The sequence below is a fragment of the Monodelphis domestica genome, chromosome 3 (assembly GCF_027887165.1).
Source record: "Monodelphis domestica isolate mMonDom1 chromosome 3, mMonDom1.pri, whole genome shotgun sequence".
NCBI classification, from domain to species: domain Eukaryota; kingdom Metazoa; phylum Chordata; class Mammalia; order Didelphimorphia; family Didelphidae; genus Monodelphis; species Monodelphis domestica.
The window spans coordinates 313,459,333-313,477,614 of NC_077229.1; the positions used below are offsets into that span (position 1 = coordinate 313,459,333).

Consider the following 18,282-nt stretch of genomic DNA (forward strand, 5'->3'; position numbering starts at 1 on the left):
AGATTTTTCAGCTAAAACTTCAAAGTCTAAGATGTTAGAAATGCTTTCAGAGGTATGTCATAGCAGCACATTGCCCCTGGCTTTCTCATAATAAAAATGTATTCTATCCCTACTATATCTTTATCTAATTGTTCAATTCCTCCAAAGATCTCAATTTTAGGGAAAGTGCCCTTTACTTCTTACCATGCTCCAACAAAGAAAAGAAAAAAACAATAATGAAAATAGTGTGGAACTGCACATTTAAACAAAACTGAATGTGCATGAGATGAACTATACCCCACTTTTCAAATACAGAAGATAGTACAATGGATTAGAAAGTAGAAGGCAACAACATATCCTTTACCAGGAACACACTTACTTTTAAAGATGCATATAGAATTAAAATAAAAAGCTACAGAAAAATCTATTTTGTTTCAGTTAACATAACAATTAAGGGGTAGCAACTATATTCTTAAACAAAGCAACAGAAAAAAAAGAGCAATAAGAGTGAAAAACAAGAATTTCAATAGTGGGTGAGCTCACTGTGCCCTTCTCAGTTACAGATACATCTGCTAAAAATAAACAAAAATATATGTGAAGATCTGTATAAAGTTTTTAAAAGTTAGACATGATCTAACTGTCATCTAACTAGATCTCTGGAGGTTATTTAATGGCAATAGAAAGAAACATGCATATTTTAAATGTTCATAGCATCTTTACTCAAAAATATCATATATTTGGACATAAAAATTCATTAACAAATGCAGAAAATCAGAAATATTAAATGTAATAGTTTTATAGACTAATGTGTAATAAAAATTTATAATGGATCACTGAAGTAAGGACTGAAATTTAATTAGAGATTAAATAACTTCATCTTAAAGAATGGATGAATTAAAGAGTACATTATAGAAAAAATCCATATTTTCATTAAAGATAGCAATAATTCTATTAGAAATTGGACAAACACAAAAATTAATCAAAACTATGAATGTGAATGAGATGAACTGTACTCCACTTCCCAAATAAAGAAGATGGTACTATGGATCAGAAAGTACAATCCAAAAATATATCTTTTCAAACGGGCACACTTAATTAGAAAGATGCATTCAGAATTAATATAAAGTTACAGTAAAATCTATTCTGTTTCAGTTGGACCACATACCCTAAATTATAATATGTAATCAAAGCAATCTTTAATGGAACTTTTATGTTTTAAGCATTTTATCATTAAAAAGTAAAAGCAAATAAAAATTATACGTACAGCTAAAAATACTTTTAAAAACCAATAAATTAAAAATCCTAAAGTTAAACATTAAAATAAAAATTCTAAGAGCCAAAGAAGAAATTAATCAAGCTAAAAGCAAAAAATACCCATTGAATTAATATACAAAAACTAGTAGCCTTTTGAAAAATAATATTATATACAAACCATTTGGTAAACTGATTTTTAAAATAAAGCCAAATTATTAATATCATAAATGAAAAATGAATTCTCAACTAATGAAGGTGAAATAGAATAAAATAATTGGAATTTTTGTCCTATTATATATCAATAAAATTGATGATCTAAGTGTAAAGGGATGAATATTTTTAGAACACTTAAAATATTCCACTTCACACAATAAGAAAAAGAAAACCAAAATATTCAGCCTTACAAAAAATAAGTTTAATAAGACATAACTGAATTCCCAAAGGGAAAAAAAAAACCTACAAGACCAGATGGATTTAAAAATAAATTTCATCAGACATTTTAAAGAATAATTCTAATATCTTAGCTATCTGAACAAAAAGAAATAATAAGGTTTTAACATGTCCCTTTTATGGTATAAATTTGATTCGGACACCTAAATCAGAGAAAGTAAAAGCAGAATGAGAAAATTTTATAACAATATCTTCAAATAATTCAAATAAAAATAAAATTTTAAGTGAAATACTAATTTTATTAAAATAGTATTAACATTTAAAAAATTAACAAAATAGAGAATATAGTAATTTATCACAGTTTATATAGCCTGTGGTAAACTTGGATTTATAACAGAAATGAATCATAAGCTTTTCTATAATGGTAACAAAATCCAGAAAAGATAAAGAGAAATTTTATCTAAACATAGAAAATACAAAGTACTTGAGAGGTTACCTGCCAGATTAAAGAAGCAACTATTATACACAATTGCACAATACCCTTTATACAAATGAAGATAACTAAACAAGTGGAGAAATAGTATTTGTTAATTGGTAGATTCAATCAATCTAATGAAAATGATATTGCTTAGATTAATTTACTTCAAAACCTCAAAAACTCTAAACAATAGATCAAGAACATCAAGGGAACTAATGAAACAATTAGGAAGGAATGGTATCAATCAGTAGATTCTCAACCATACTGAAAAGTAATTATTATAAAAATTTGGTACTGATTAATAAATAGAAAGGTTTATAAATCAAGTATAATAAATAAATAATATACAGAAGCAAATAAGCACAGTAGTCTAGACTTTGATAAGTTAAAAGATTCTCATTATTGGACAAGAATAAAACTTAAAAAAAAAAACTAGTAAGCAATCTGGCAGAAAGCAGAGATAAGTAAATATTTCACCCTGTACATGAAGATCAGCTTTAAAGGATTAGTTAACTTGGTCATGAAAAGCAATATCACAAACAAATTAAGGAAGAAAATAGGAATTAAATATCAGATATACAGAAAGGTAGGTGTGAATGAAGGACAAATAGAGATGATTACAGGAGGGAAAATAGACAATTTTAATTACATAAAAAAAAAAAAACTTTTTGCAGAAACCAAAGTAATGCAGCTAAAATTAGAAGAGAAGCACTGAATTGGGGGAGATATCTTTGTACCATATCTCTCAGATAAATATTTCATTTAGAAAACTAATTAAAAGTTTTCCATAAGATCTATTACCCAATTGAAAAGTGGTTAAAGGATATAAACAAAGAGTTTTCAAGGGAATAAACCACACAATCATTAGTCATTTAGAAATGCTCCAAATCACTAATAATTAGAGAAATTAAAAGAACTCTGATATTATACTTCATATCAGTCATGTTGGCAAAGTTGAAGAAAGGAAAATGACAAATATTAGAGAGGCTTTCAAAAAACAAGTGCATGTTGTTAAAACTCTGAACTTGTTCAGCCATTCCTTAGAAAGCAATTTGAAATTATTCACAAGTGACTATTAATTTGTTCATACCCTTTGCTTCAGTGATACCACTATATATCAATACCTACAGATCAAAGAATAAGAGGAATAAGGGGGAAAGACCCATTAGTTCCAAACCATTTTGATCAACCTTTGTAGTAGCAAAGAATGAGAAACTCAGGGAGTACCATCAACTGGCAAATGGCAGGGTAAGTTAAGGTATATGAATGTGATGGATTAGTATTGCTCTCTAAGAAACTTATTGTTTGATGATTTAAATGAAAACATGAATGAAATTGCTTTAGAGTGAAGTAAGCAGAATTAAAAAAAATATTGCAGTAGCAACAATATTGTAAAGACAAACCACTTTGAAATAGGAATCTTGGCCAAGTTTCCTAAGGAAGTCAACAAGGATGAAGAAGGGTCTTGAGCCCATGCCATATGAGGATCAGTTGAAGGGATGGGACATGTTCAGTCTGACAAAAGGAAACTCAGGGTGAACCAGATAGTAAAGTTCAAGTGTCTGAAAGACAGGCATGTGGAAGACTGATTAGACTTCTTTTTTTTTTTTTTTTAGTCATGTAGTGTAGAAGAACCAAGAGCAATGGAAAGAAATGTCAAAAAATCAGATTTAGGCTTGCTTGAACTCAGGAAATACTTCCTAATGATTAATGCTATCCAAAAATGGAATTAAATTTAAGTGATTAAAGTAGGCATTGAGGAAACTAAACTATCACTCTTTTCAGATGATATGATGGTATAATAAAAAATGGAATGCTTGGCCATGACTTTGGTGATTGCCTTTCCATAGAGGTCTTCAAGCAGATGCTGGACAACTGCTGGTTATGTATATTATGATGAGAATTCCTTCGTGTATGGGTTGGACGATATGGTCACTGTGCTTCCTTCTAACTTTCATAATCTGTAATGCTTAACTGTGAAGGTGATCTTTTTCTATATATTGCATGTAATATGATCATAGATTTAGAGCTAGATAGCAGTACAGAGTTCATCTCAGTCAAGAAAGATCAGAAATAGGCCCATAAAGTTTTAGTGGTCTGCTTGAGGTAACTCAGTTAATAGGTAGAGATAGAGATAATTATCAAGTTACTGCGTAGTTAACTTTTAGTCATTTGGATTGAGGTGATTATGCTCTGTATTATTCCCCCTAAACTTCAAACCAGAACAATACATTACAGACAATACTGACAATGATGGGGCAAGTGACTATATTAAGTAGATAGCTATCTTTTCCTAGGAGGGCTGAATAACTGATTCAAAATTTGCCTGCATTTTAAAAAGGATCACACCCCACAAATTACCATCAGATTTAACAAATATCTCAATGTAAAAAGCTTTAATTGTATTGCAAATGTTAGCATGATAAGGAATAGGCCAAGGTGATGCTAGGAATGGAGAGTTCAATTTTTGTCAAATTTTCTTATTTGTGATAAGTAATTTTATAGTAGTAGAAATGATTTAGAGATACTACAAGTAAGATCATAGATCCCTTTTATTTCTGATTCATCTTGTGATAAATCTGCATTTTTTTCTTATTTGCTGTCTTTTACTCACACCAGATGAGGCCAGGCCCTAGCTTGATTTTTCTTTTTTTTTTTTCTCTGTCAGAAAGGAGCAGATTATATCTATCCTTTTAATTTTTCTTTTTTATTATTTCTTTTTGTTTCTATTATAGACACTTCCCCTTAACATCACCTCTTTCCTTGAAACAAAGCAAAACCATTACACTAACTCAATCACCCTAACTCAGTGACCCTAACAATAGATACTATATTGCACATCTGTAATTCCTCAGCCTATGGGGAGATGGAAGGCATGCTTCCTTCTCATTTCTTCAGAACACATATTGTTCATAACAGTTTGTCAGAGTTCAATTACTCTTCACAGTTGTGATCATTCATATTATTGTAGCTATTAGGTAGATGGTTTTCAGCTTTTTTTAATTCTCTATCCTTTCATACAAACCTTCCCTGAAGTTCTCCTAATCATTGTTTCTAACTGTACCATGGCTTGTAAGCCATTCCAGAAACAAAGACCCAATTTGTTTCCACTGTTACTTCCAAAAACAGTGTTATGAATATGTTGGCAAATATGAAAACTGTTTATTTTTCAATTATGGCTATTGGTCTCCTTGGGCTGCATACTCAATTCTGTGATCATGAGATCAAATGATAAGGAAGAGTTTTATTACCTTTTTTCACATAATACTTTTTCAGAATGATTGGACCAATTCATAGCTTCATCAATAATGAAATAATGAGGTCATATATTTTTCTTAATTCCCTACTTCCTTCTTAACAACCAGTGATTCAGCTTATCTTTCCCTTCTGCCTTCCTCCTTCTGTTTCTTTTTCTCTTTGTTTTCATGAGTTTGACTGGGACAAAAGATCTTGTCAAGCACGTCAATGGCGTTTGGGGGAATATACTGATTTGTAGCCTAAATGTATCCTTTTAACAGAAATATGTACGTGACTATAATATTAGGATTAAAACCATATTCAACACTATATTCTCATCTACAGAAAACATTTGGATAAATATATTCATTTGAGTTCAGATAGAAATTTCCCTAAATGTTTATGTTTGTCTATCCTTATCCATGTCACCTTCCCTGTCAGAAAAAAAGTTACACCTGTTTGATGGAATAAGATTCAGGGTATAATGATGCCCTAATGCTCACATGCCTGAGAACCTCTGAATGGCTGGTAAGGAAGCAGAACTGAATTGTGCCCCTAAAACCCATCCCAGAGCAACATGGTCCAAAAAGAGATATAAGCAGAAAAGTATATCACTTTGGGGTAATATTTAACCATGAAAGTAAAACCAAAACTAAAACCAAAAACTATTTTTAAACTTCTCTACCTTCAGTGTTTTCCTTCAATAATTCTTTCTTATTGGCAGAACAATATTATTCAGACATGGCTTTCATAAATTCATTCTCCTATTCAGAAACTAGTAGTGACTCCCTAGATCCTATCTAAAAACAAACAAAAAAAAGTACCTTCTTTAGCATAGGATCATAGATTTAAATTTTCAAGGGATCTTAGAGAAAAATAAGTGAATTTTACAGATGAAGAACCTGTTCATGTCTTTTGGAGAGCAGTCATGTGGAAGGGGACAAGACTTGTTTTTCTTGATCATGGAGAGTAGGACTGGGGGAATGGGGAGAAGTTAGAAAATGTGGCATAGTGGTTTGCACTCAATGGCCATGATAAGTATTTGTGGACTTGGATTGTGACATACTTTTAATGTAAATCCTGTTTAAGCATTGGTGAGAAGCTGGAATAATAATAATGTGGCATTATGTCATACAAAAGGAAAAGCCTAGAGCCTTAATACCATATTGACAGTCACCCCAAGGTGGAGCTCTTAAGGCTAAACCAAACTCTTGTGGAAAACCAAATAATCAAGACTGCATAACTAGTAATAATTGATTCATTAGCCTTCAACTTTATAGGCTAATTAAAAAAAAAAACTAACAAAACTTGTTGCAACTTTAGTATTGATAAGAACGAATTTAAAACTCATCTTCCAAATTCTAAACTTGGGGAAAAAAGTGTAGGAGGTGTTTTCGGGTTCCCTTACTCCTTCCTCCCTAATACATTTGCCCTGGCCCATTTTCTTTGGGTGAACAGGGGAAACATAAAGAACTTGAAAACTTTCCCAAAGCTTCTAACTTGCTTTTCAAAGAAATTTTAAATAGGAAAAGCCATCTCTTCCAGTAGGACAAAAACAACAACTCCATAATAGTCTTTATAGCCTCATAAACCACAGTACCACCCAAGATGTTAACAAGCTGGCATGTTTTGAGCATCAAAGATAGAGAGGAAACTGTGTTTACATGTTTGGCACAAAAACTAATGAGGAAAGTCAATTGGCCCTTTGTCTTGAGGGTCTGAAGCACTGCGCTCTAATGTTTGGTTTCTTCGTTGGCACTTGTTCAAGTAATCACTCGTGGCCTGACAAAGCAGCACTTGTGTTTTATTAGTGGCCATGCTGAACTCTCCTGCCTGGGCTGTGTTGTCTCTCAATAGAGTGCTACAGCAGAGGGCACACTTATTTGAAAACACTAAATCAGAGCATGATGATCTTTGCCCGATAAATGAAACCCAGAGAACAACAACAACAGAAAAATGTTTAGAATGACTCTCCATGTGAAGGGGGGAGCCACGCTACAGGAGAGGAAGAGAAGGGGCGAGACTCCAACCTACATATAAGCCTAAACACTTTGGACTTTGAAAATGCCCAGAACAAAAAGGAATCGAGTAAAATAATTTCCTCTTCTAATCATATAGGCTGCTTTGACATCTAAACCTGCTGCAGTCTTATCGCACAGTACAATCAGAGGCCAGAAAACATGCCTGCAGTGCTGAAGGATGGGCAAGGTGACCTTAGAGTTCTTTTCTATTTGAGATTTCTGTGTTGATATGAAAGACTAATCATAGCCCTCATAGAGGAACTTTCTTTCGTCATTAGACTTTAGTCTGGTGTAGAGGGAATAGTTGGAAGTGGGTCAGACACAGTATTTGGGTCTCTCTCATCCTTTTATTTGCTTTAGTTTCTTGATGGGGACACACAGGACAATCCTAGCATTTATATTTATATTCTTAAATAGTAATTCACCACAGCTCTCCAAAAAATTGACTGACTTTTTCCTTGTTTTGGACTGGAAAACTAGACTCAGGGATTTGGCTGCTAGCAAAATTATGGGGCTAAATTGTCTGGCAATTCACTACCAGATCCAGCAAAAAAAAAAAAAAAACCACCTAGTATAGTTTGTACTCAAGTTTTTCCTAGATCCAATTCTATAAAAGAAATGCCAACATATGCAAAATAAATAACATTTTAGAATAAAGGGGGGGGGTTAAATATTTATCATGTTTGAAATGGGATTTTAAGAGAGGTTAAGATATGTCCTATCACCAAGCTTTCAAACCCATTTCCACATTGAATGCCTTTTTGGTAGATCTTCATTACAGGCAGGAATGAGCACCTTGCACATTCAATGTTATTAATTTATGACAAATGCCATGTATAATGAGGTGGGGCAGGTGGGAAATAATGCCTAAATCATTTTATTTTTCCAGAGAGGGAAATTTAAATTTCAGAGTTCATAGAATAAAATTTGGCAAGATTATTTACAAAAAAATTCAAAAGCAACCACAGTGTTAAAGAAGAAAGGAATGTTTTTACAAGTTTTCTCCTTACTTGTACTTTACATATGGAAGATGCTAATAAACATATACACTAATTTTAATGGCTTTTTATTATGTATTATATAGCTAGATCTCAGAATATCATTGTTGGCTATTACTTTCCCTTAAGTAGAAAATAAAAGTGTTCATTTTGAAGATAGGCCAATTTATTATTATTGCAAAATAATTCTACATTAGTTCCCACAGTGTGCTAGAAGCATACAAATGATAAGACTTGGGTCAAAGAATGAGTCACCAAAGTCAACGAAAGAAAAAATGCCAAATGAACACGTATATTAGATAGGGTGCTCAAAATGGGAGTGAAGGGAGGAGAAAGTATTATCTCTTATTGTTTAAGTAGAAAAGACAACTCAATTGGTTCAAAATATATATTTCAGTTCATGCCTGTCTTGGTATTAATTTAGAAATATAGAGGTGTTCTTAGAGATAAAGTCTATGGTTATAAAAGATAAAGTTGCTAGGATCCTGGTCTTTAAAAGGAAGGTCTAGTCATATGCAGGTCTTCCAGTGACGAGGGAGTCACAAGCATAATGATAAAATAGTGGCATGCAATGCTTTGGAATCTATTCCAGTTTTAATCATACTCAGCTCTTTTCCTGCCTTAGGTCCAGGAGGGTGTATAAGGGAAAGACTAGCTGTCCTCCCCTTTTCCCCACTTCACAATCCCCTCAGGTATTTTTCCTTTGAGCAGGTTTATATTGGAGAATGTCAGGCATTCTTGCAAGCGCAGCAGCCTGCACATTTGCAGTGAATGCTGCTGGGACTGTGATGAGGAAGGAAGGGAGGCTCAGAAGTGGGAGAAAGAGTGATAATCACCTATTCTCCTACTGAGCAGCTGTCCAAAGTGTAGCTGCTGCTTGGTAGAGCTGTTGCCACTCTCCTGCCGGGGTTTCTCCCCATTCTGCACCTACTTTTGGAAGGCTGATTGATCTAGAAATGGAAGAATGTTTGAAGCTCAGAAAGGCCTGCATTCTAACATGCTCTCATAATAGCCCATTTTTACTTCTTCCTTAACCTATGGAGAACAACAGTTCTGAATGTATAAAAAGGAAAAACGACTATTACATTACTATAATCTCTTAAGGAATCTTCAATGTGATCCTTTTTTTTTTCATGTTGAATTTATAACATGTATATAAAACATTTATGGCATGGGTTCACACAGTGAATCTTTCTAAATTCCCAAAACAAAGTATTTATTTGCTACCTGGAGTGGTAGAAAATATATCAATCTCTCTGTAAACACGTCTTACTTATGAAATACCTTTGAAGTTGAATAAACTCTAGAGATTCATCAAATGTGATGTCACAGTGGGCATGAATGATCATCTATAACCAGACTCTATGCCAACCAAATAAGAATAATGAAACATGTTAGTGGAAACATATTTTGTAGAGAAGTACTACATTCTAAATAATAGAGTAGATTAGACTACATGGAATATTATCTATGCATTTTATTCTTCTCCTTTTGTTAGAGTCTTTACATTATCAGTCCACAGAGTCCCGAGGGATTGTAAATTTTAAGGATGATTTGTTAGAATTCTTATTTAAGGGTAACTTCTTTATACCATGAGACAAGTGCTGAAGTATTCAACTATTGGAAAAACAACTAGAACTGGAGGAGAAGGGGAAGAAGAATGATAATGGTACTGTAGCTTAAAGAATATAGAGTCTGAGTTCATTACAGAGTCATCATCTTAGCCAAGTACCCTTGTAAAGGTAATTTTTTTTTCACAAACTTTTCCTGAACACTCAATTAAGTTTGATTAAAGTTGAATACTAAACGATGAGTGGAAAGAATTATGAGCACCATCTCTGAATGCTAATTAATAATAATAATAACAAAATAACCTTATAATTTTTAAAACAAAATTTTAAAACATTGCTCATAGCTACAGATACTGACAAATAAAGAATTTGATAGTTTGAATTCATTAATTGACTTCTGAAATGTATCCTATTTGCAAAGAAAACAAAGACACTATTAATTCTGCAACTGGAGCAATTGAAATAGGAAACAGACTGTGCATTTTCCTGATTTTAAAAGATTTAACCAAGCAGGTTTAGAATAGGCTTATATATGAAGTGAATGCTACCTTAATTGTTGGTCATTTTTAAATGTCCAGCTGGTAAAAGAACGTGGTATTAGAGTACCAGAGAATCTTGATTCAAGTCTAGGATTGTAGAGTTCCCAATTCTGTCACTGTAGTGGTCACTTTTCTTTCCTTTCATTTTTTCATCTGTAAGAAAAAATGAAGATAATATTTCAATTTACTACATTACAGGGTTTGGTGAAGAAGATCATTTGTAAATCTTGAAGCAATATTAAAATATTAATAAATGATATAGTGATGATAAAAATAATAAAAAATGAAAACAGAAAGATATTTAAATGTATCTTATAAAATATTAAACTGAAGAATGCCATATAACACTAGCAATAATGCTAAACATATAAACAGTCTCTATTAGTCAAAATTTTAAATATACATTAGATAGTCTTATATATATATTTACAAAATACATAGTATATATATATATATGTATATATATATATATATTCTAAGACATGGTAGTATATCTGTGTCTATTCTGTAACTCTATCCATATCAATACTTATGTCTACATTTATATCTACTAAAATAATCTATGTATATAAATTTCTTCAAAAATGTCAAAAAATTAAAAAATGATATATAGGACTATGGTAATCCAGTTATGTGAGTTTATCTTTATTGAACCATATTTTAGAAAAATGCAAAGATTTATAAATCTAAACTCCAACAACTGACTATGAAAATCCTTATTTAAAAATTAAAAATAATTTTAAAATTCATATTTTAATGGGACTATAATATGATTAATTAATTCATGAAATGTTTGAAATATAATATGTTCTAATAACAAAATTAATGCATTTATTAACTATGAGAGTTCTGAAAAGTAGTTCTAGAACTATTACTAAAGATATTAATTGAAATGTAAACTATCCAAATAATTATACATAAATATATGATGTATATAGACACATACATGTATACATGTATCTGTGTATATCTGTCTATGGCTATCTATATGGGTCACAAAATTTGGGTGAAGAAAATAGTTCATAACATTTACAATTATAATGTAATACATGTCATATCTTTACAAAATTGTATCTAAATTATATATTTACATATACATATAATCTTTTAGGGCCATTTGATTCTTGATCATGCTTCTTATGATGACTCTGGAAGAATTTTGTCCCAAATCATCAATATGATTTTATTATTTTAAACACCAAAGTGTAGCAGCAAATTATACTAAGTTTTCTTTTTACTTTTTCTATTCTTACATATTTCTAACAGTGTTTGGGAGAACCCTTTATCTTTTTTTACACTATTTGAGAATGAAGTATATTTCTATGTATCCCTTTAACAAAGAACTCAGAAATTGGTATTTTAGTTAGGGGACATGTTGTATTTGTTAGCAGAGGTTCTGTAATTTTCAAATGAACATGTCTATTATGTCAGGTGGGCATGCAATAGAAAAATTGCCTGTTAAGGGGGAAGCCCATTTAGATATTTAAGCATGGTGTTATAAACCCGAACAGATCCATACATCTTGACCTAACAAAGAGTATAAAAGCCTAAATATTCTCAAGTTTTTTAACAGAGCAGTCCCTCACTGGCTGTGTCTTTTAGAAAATGAAAATGCAGCTTTGAAGTCTATGGAATCCCTTCAATTCACTTGATAATTACTATACATACGTATATATATATATGTATATATATATATACACGTATATATATGTATATATATATACGTGTATATATATATATACATATATATATATACGTATATATACACTCATACACATCAATATGGCCTAAAGCTTTTATCACTTTAGGTCTCGATGTTATAACCTTTAAAATTATTAATAAGCATTGGATATGGTCCTGTTTTCCAAAATGCATTGAAGTATATAGCTAAGTTTGGTGATTGTACAACGAAGCTCTCTCCGTGAACTGAGCCATGTTTTGGACTGTATGATGCCTTCAAACTCAAGCAAAATGTGCATCTCCATCACTAAAAGGTTTTCCTATGGATGGAGCAATTTGGTTGTTCTCTTCACTCCTTAATGGAGAAAATAATTCACCATCTTCTCTTGCCTTTAGACGTAGTTATAATTTAACCAAGAGGTTCTAGGGCAGCAAAATAAAAAGTGTCTAATATAATGAGTGCTTTTTTCTGAAAAAAAAATTAAGAACAAACTAGGACTTCAAAACAGCTATTTTGTCACTTAAACCATAGATTCCCACCCAACCCCCAACTCTTGAATTTCCAAATGTTCCACTGAGCTGTAAGATAATGCAAATGGACAAAAGCTCCAAGCCAGGCTTCTGCAGAGAAAATCTGGGTCCTGCAAGTTCGATTAAGCTAGCTAATTTTCAGTCAAACAAGCTAATTTCCAGACAGATTCTTCTGATGTTTTCCCTCTGTTTGTAATTTGCATCATTAAATAGCTCGGTGTTTCAAAGCAGCAATGGGAGTAAGGTCACAGGGCTTTATGTTAAGTAGCAACAACCTTTTTTTTTTTTTTAAAGAAGAAACAGCAGCTGATCCTGATGTAGGATGGCTTTCTTTCTTCTTTGTGGGAAGAAGGCTGGAGTGTCTTAGGGATCAGAGATGTTTCATTTTGGGAGGGAGAACAGCTTTACTGAGTGTCTTTGTGCTCTAGAAGGCTGTAGAGGATCACAGGTGTCCTTGATTATCAAGAATTTTTTTAATGGTGTCTCTGCCCCTACCCTAGAACAGCAGGATATCTATCTGACATGAATATCTATTTTAAGTGGTACAAATTCAAAAGTCTTAAGGCATAGAGTCTTAAAGCTAAGTTTTTTTAAAAAAAAAAACAACATAAACTTCAAACATTAAAATAATAAATGCTACGCACTCTACAAAACAGTGTAATAGGATTTCAGGATCTCTTATTTTCTTGTGAGTTTGCAAAATCCAGAGAGCATGCAGAAAACATTCCAAATATAGTGCATATGGTGGGAAAAACAAACAAAAACCCTCTGCCCCTTCACCTATACCTTTCCATTGTCATGACATTTCTCTTTGTCTATCTGGCCACAGCAAATAAATTCTGAGAAACTGGTACCCTGAAGCACTGCTTCCTATCCTATAAAATGACATTGTCGTTGGGATTGAAAAATCCTCAATCATATTACTCCAAGACTTCAAACTAATGTAGCTGAGTCAAATTATCCTTTCAATTCTGCAGGATGGAGAGAGATCATAAAATGCTTTCACTACATAGGAACTCCCCCCATTGACATGGCTGAGTTCAGTTGTGGATTGAAGACTCTATATGGTCCTGAAACATGACCCAATTTCTGAAAAAGGTCTTATTAGACACACCATATTTTGCAACTACATGAGCTTCGCTGAATCACACATTCTGGAACCAATGCACATGTATTTTTGTTGGAAGTTGAATACGTTCAAGAGGAAATCTGACTTCTATCACAAAGGAATATAGCCGATACATTTGGTCAAAGTATACACAAATCTGGTAGAACTGACTGAGGTTCTAGTGCTGCCTATTTTTTTTTCGTTTGGAGCATTACAAGTTATCAAAACCTGAGAAAGCAAATCTTTTGAAATTCATACTACCCTATCCCAGATGCAATGGAAACTATATATATTCACAATCATTCTGCCATCAAAATATAGAAGCCATAGCCTTTAAAATAACAGAGATGTGAGACAATTCTGCCCAGAACAAAAGAGGCATTTATTTATAGTGCATCACTTATATGAGGAAGTGCATTGGTCAATAAAGCCTCTTAGTCAAGAACAAATAGGTTACTGATCAAAAACAGAAACATTTCCCTGACAGACTGCAATGAATGAATGAAAAAAAAATGAATGAATGAATGAAAAAGCATTTATGAAGTGCTTATACATGCTACACTCTGCAGTATGTGCTGGATGTTGTAGAGTATATGAATAAAATATATTAAGCACAAGATCTATTTTTAGAGATATATGTTTTATACTCAATGTTTAAAAAATATTGTGCCCTTTTAGTTGGTCTTTTCATCTCCCTCATTAATCTTTACTAATTTCTTTTAAGATACATGATTTTAAGAAGTATCGCTGAAATACGATGTTTTATTTTTTATTTGCTCTGCTTTTCAAGGCTGACCCTATATAATACATGGCACACCATCCCATTGTCTTAATCCCTTCTTCCACTATGTACAAATCTAATGGGCTTTTGGAAAAGCTTGTTTTTTAGAAAACAAACTGCCCTGTATCTCTCCCATAGAGACCTAACTCCAATAAGATCCATTAGAAGCAGTGAATGCAGAAAGCTGATTGAGTCTCAACACTTTGATGTAGGTAGTATGGACAAACACTTGGGTGTGAACAGCCCTATGCAATTCTAATGGATGGATATTCTCCAATGAATTTACCATTCATCTTCCTGCAGAGATGCTGGAAAAAATGGACTTAAGATTTAGTTATCTGTCTTCACTTGCCTATTTAGATCCAGTTAAAGAATGTGAAAGTAGTTCAATAAGGTAAGTGGTGTGGGAAGGGATCTTTTGAGTGCTTTCTGATGTATGCAAACATGACATATTTAATTAGTATTATATTCCATATTTTAAAAGACACCCAAGATTTAAAATATGATAATTATCTTTTAACAACTTACAGCTGCTAAACTTCTTAGATTTAACCATAACTGGCACTCGTTCTTAGAGCAGATCACAAGTGAATACTTTTCATAGATGCTAGTTTGAAAATGTCAAGTCTTGGGTTCACAAAACTAGAACAAGAGACTTTCCTTTTTTTAATCCTTCTCGTCAAAACAAGGCTGTGTAGGATTGCACCTATGTAGTGATCCCAAGTGATTAAAGGCCAACCAAACAAGTAAAAACGGGGCAGGGGGAGGAGGGGGAAAGAGGGAGTTGATGAAATAGATGGTGAGATTACTGGTGAGTCTGTAACAGATGTGTTACCGAAGATATTTTGTTGATCCACTTGAAATTTGGATGAAAAGAACAATGGAGCCTTTAATTTTGCCCAAGCAAACTTGTTAGCTTATAAAAAGCAATTTTTTGGCCCCTACTCTATCTGGCTGCACAGAATTTTCAAAGCAGCACAATGTTATAAAAAAAATGCCCTTTTAATCAGATTACCCTTGGCGATCGTCCCAAACTCAGGCTGAAGTGCAGTGCTTGTGGTTTCTCAACAGCTTACACTAAGCCTGCACCATGGAAATAATCTACTTTTAAAACCCAGGAAACAAATCGACTGCACTAAGGACATAAGTCGCTGTCATTAGGGAGTGATTAGGCTAAACATTTTTATACACTCTACTAGCCCAGTTTCAGATTGTACATCTCTCTGTTGATAGGAAGAATGGCACCTCAGGTGATTGTTTAGATCAAGCACAGAAAAAAAATGTTAATAAATTCAAATTAACCTAATAATAGTAACAGACAGAAATAAAATGTAAAGGTTTGTTTTCAGCTTTAAGCTTACTGATACTAGAACCTTCATGATTACCTGGACCAGAAGCCAAGCAGGCTGATCACACAGGATAGGTAGTATTTTTTTTAATTTTGTGGTGTTTTGTTTTTTTAACATACTCTACCTTCTCCTTAAAATCTCATCACCTTTTAATAAATTACCATTATTTAACTTTGCTAGCAGACTTCCTAGGCTACATCATCTCTATAGTTAATTCTGTGAGATGTCAGCACATGCATCTATTTCTCTTCTCTTATAATTTGTCACTAGAATCCCACATTTATAACGTCCTTTGATATTGAAGTTAGCTTTAGGATCTAGAGGCAGCCTGGAATAGTCTTAGGCTAAAGGGGTATGACAGGGTGTTAGGGCTGAGTCCAGAACACCTTCTGATCCTTTCCATCTCTCAACATCCCCACTGTCCAAAGTGAGGAAGGAAGGCTCATGGTCACCTATTCTATATACCAAGCACTCTCTTCAGGGAAGAGCAAGTCCTGTAGCCTTCCCAGACACAGAGGCAGGTTCTATCTTCAAAGATCTTGCCTTTTAGGGGTCCATTTTTTCTCCATAAATATATATATACAAAACAATCATGCTTTGTTTTAAATGTGGACACACAATGGAGGGCGGCTTTATGCTTTTGCTTTGATAAAATAACCAGCCTAGCCTGGGGATCAGGTCACGGGGAGGACTCAGAGGTGCATTTTTCACCCAGGAGATGGAAGGCAGAGTGGACGTAAAGAGGGGCTATTCCACTGCCCACAGCCTCTTGCGTGGGCCTCTGCTGATCCCCACTTTGGACATTCTGCTGATAGTTTCATTTCTAAATTATGAAACATTTCATTAATCCTCAATCTGTCCTCTCCGTCTTGACAATAACCCTGCCTGACAGTCAAAGATTAATATTTATTAAATACCTCAGACTTCAGTCGGAACCTGAAATGCTTCATTTTCCCAGGAACAAAACAATCCTTTAATTCTCAACTAAACCTCTCACAACATCCCTCAGTAAAGTAGGGAAGCAGACAATATAACAATTAAAGGACAGAAGAGGGAATGGGAGGTGGGGAGCGGAGGAGGGGATGACCAGACCCCAAGGCCTGAACATGCAGGAAGGGTCACAGTGGATCCACCCTTGAGCCAAACTGCGTGTGTTCATTCACATTCTAGACATCCATTCCCCTTTCCAAGCATACTCAGCATACATGGACTTTTTTTTTTAATACTCTTCTTCCTCATACTCTCCCCCACCTTTCCAGTTTCATAAATAATTCATAAGCTGATAAATATGCAATTTCAAAAAGTGCAGACCCGGCAGCACTGCATTTAAAAAAAAAAGCTCCTGCTTTTTTTTTTTATCCACACAGAAGTCCTGAGCTGCACTTAACAGATGACAAATTTCCAGTATTCAAAAGCTTTATTTTATGTGTATCTATGAATGTAACTGTGTATGTGTATATCTATATCTATATATGTATATATATTATATAGTAGAAGTGTAACTGTATTTCTGTTCTGGCTCCTTGCTAGGCATAGTAAGAATTGGCTAAGGAACACCAGAATAAGCCTTTTTTTTTTTTAAATGAAGTTAGCAATGTTTAAAAATTGGTATCCTGAATGCTGGCCATTCTGTTGGGCATAAATGTTTTACAAGTAGGCCTTTTGTTTTTATTTTTATTTTCTTTTCAGGAGAAAGGGTGTAGAAGGCCAGGCTCTTTTACAGATGTGCAAGTGAGGCATGCATTGTAATTCTCTAGTGCTAACTCCAGAAAGGTCTCAATCTTCTAAGGTTTCCCCTAAGCAAGAGCCACTTAATAACATCCCCAGGACATTGGTCAGAGGCCAGTGTAACCAGATCAATGTGCTTCCAAACAGGTAAAGCCACCCATCTCACACATGCTGTGGGAGACAGAGCTGAGCAGAGCTGAGCTCCGCAGAGCACCTCCATTTTGTGGACTAATTGCTTGATTACTAGACTGAAACAAAATGGAGGAGAGATTCTTTCCCCCCCCTTAAAGCAGCTCAGGGCCTAATGTGACAAAAAGAGAAAAATGATTAGGAAAAAAAATGGGGCTCCAAGAACAGTAGGCATACAATTACATGAATATTAAAAGGAATGTAATAAATAGTGATTACATGTGTATTTATATACTGTACACAGAGATAATAGATAGGTGGACAGTCCACAAGGGAATAGAGCTGTTGTAGTTGGGTAATAGCGGGTTTTTTCCGTTTCTTTTAAAAGAGGTCTAGGCCTGTGAAGAGTAACCTTTTGGATGAACATTTAAATTGGAAAACACCATGGGTAAGAAATAGAGCACAGTATTTAATTTGGACTGGCTAGTTGGAAGCCCATATTTACTGTA

The 18,282-nt window shown here is 33.6% G+C and overlaps 1 long non-coding RNA gene across 1 annotated transcript in view; it reads right to left on the reverse strand.

Moving 5' to 3' along the window:
• Positions 1 to 18,282, reverse strand: part of LOC103098306 (uncharacterized) — a 163,406-nt gene that overhangs the window by 71,280 nt on the left and 73,844 nt on the right. Inside the window, exon 2 of the long non-coding RNA XR_464363.3 lies at positions 10,477 to 10,620. This is a non-coding gene — a long non-coding RNA (uncharacterized LOC103098306). The remainder of the gene's footprint in view (positions 1 to 10,476; positions 10,621 to 18,282) is intronic.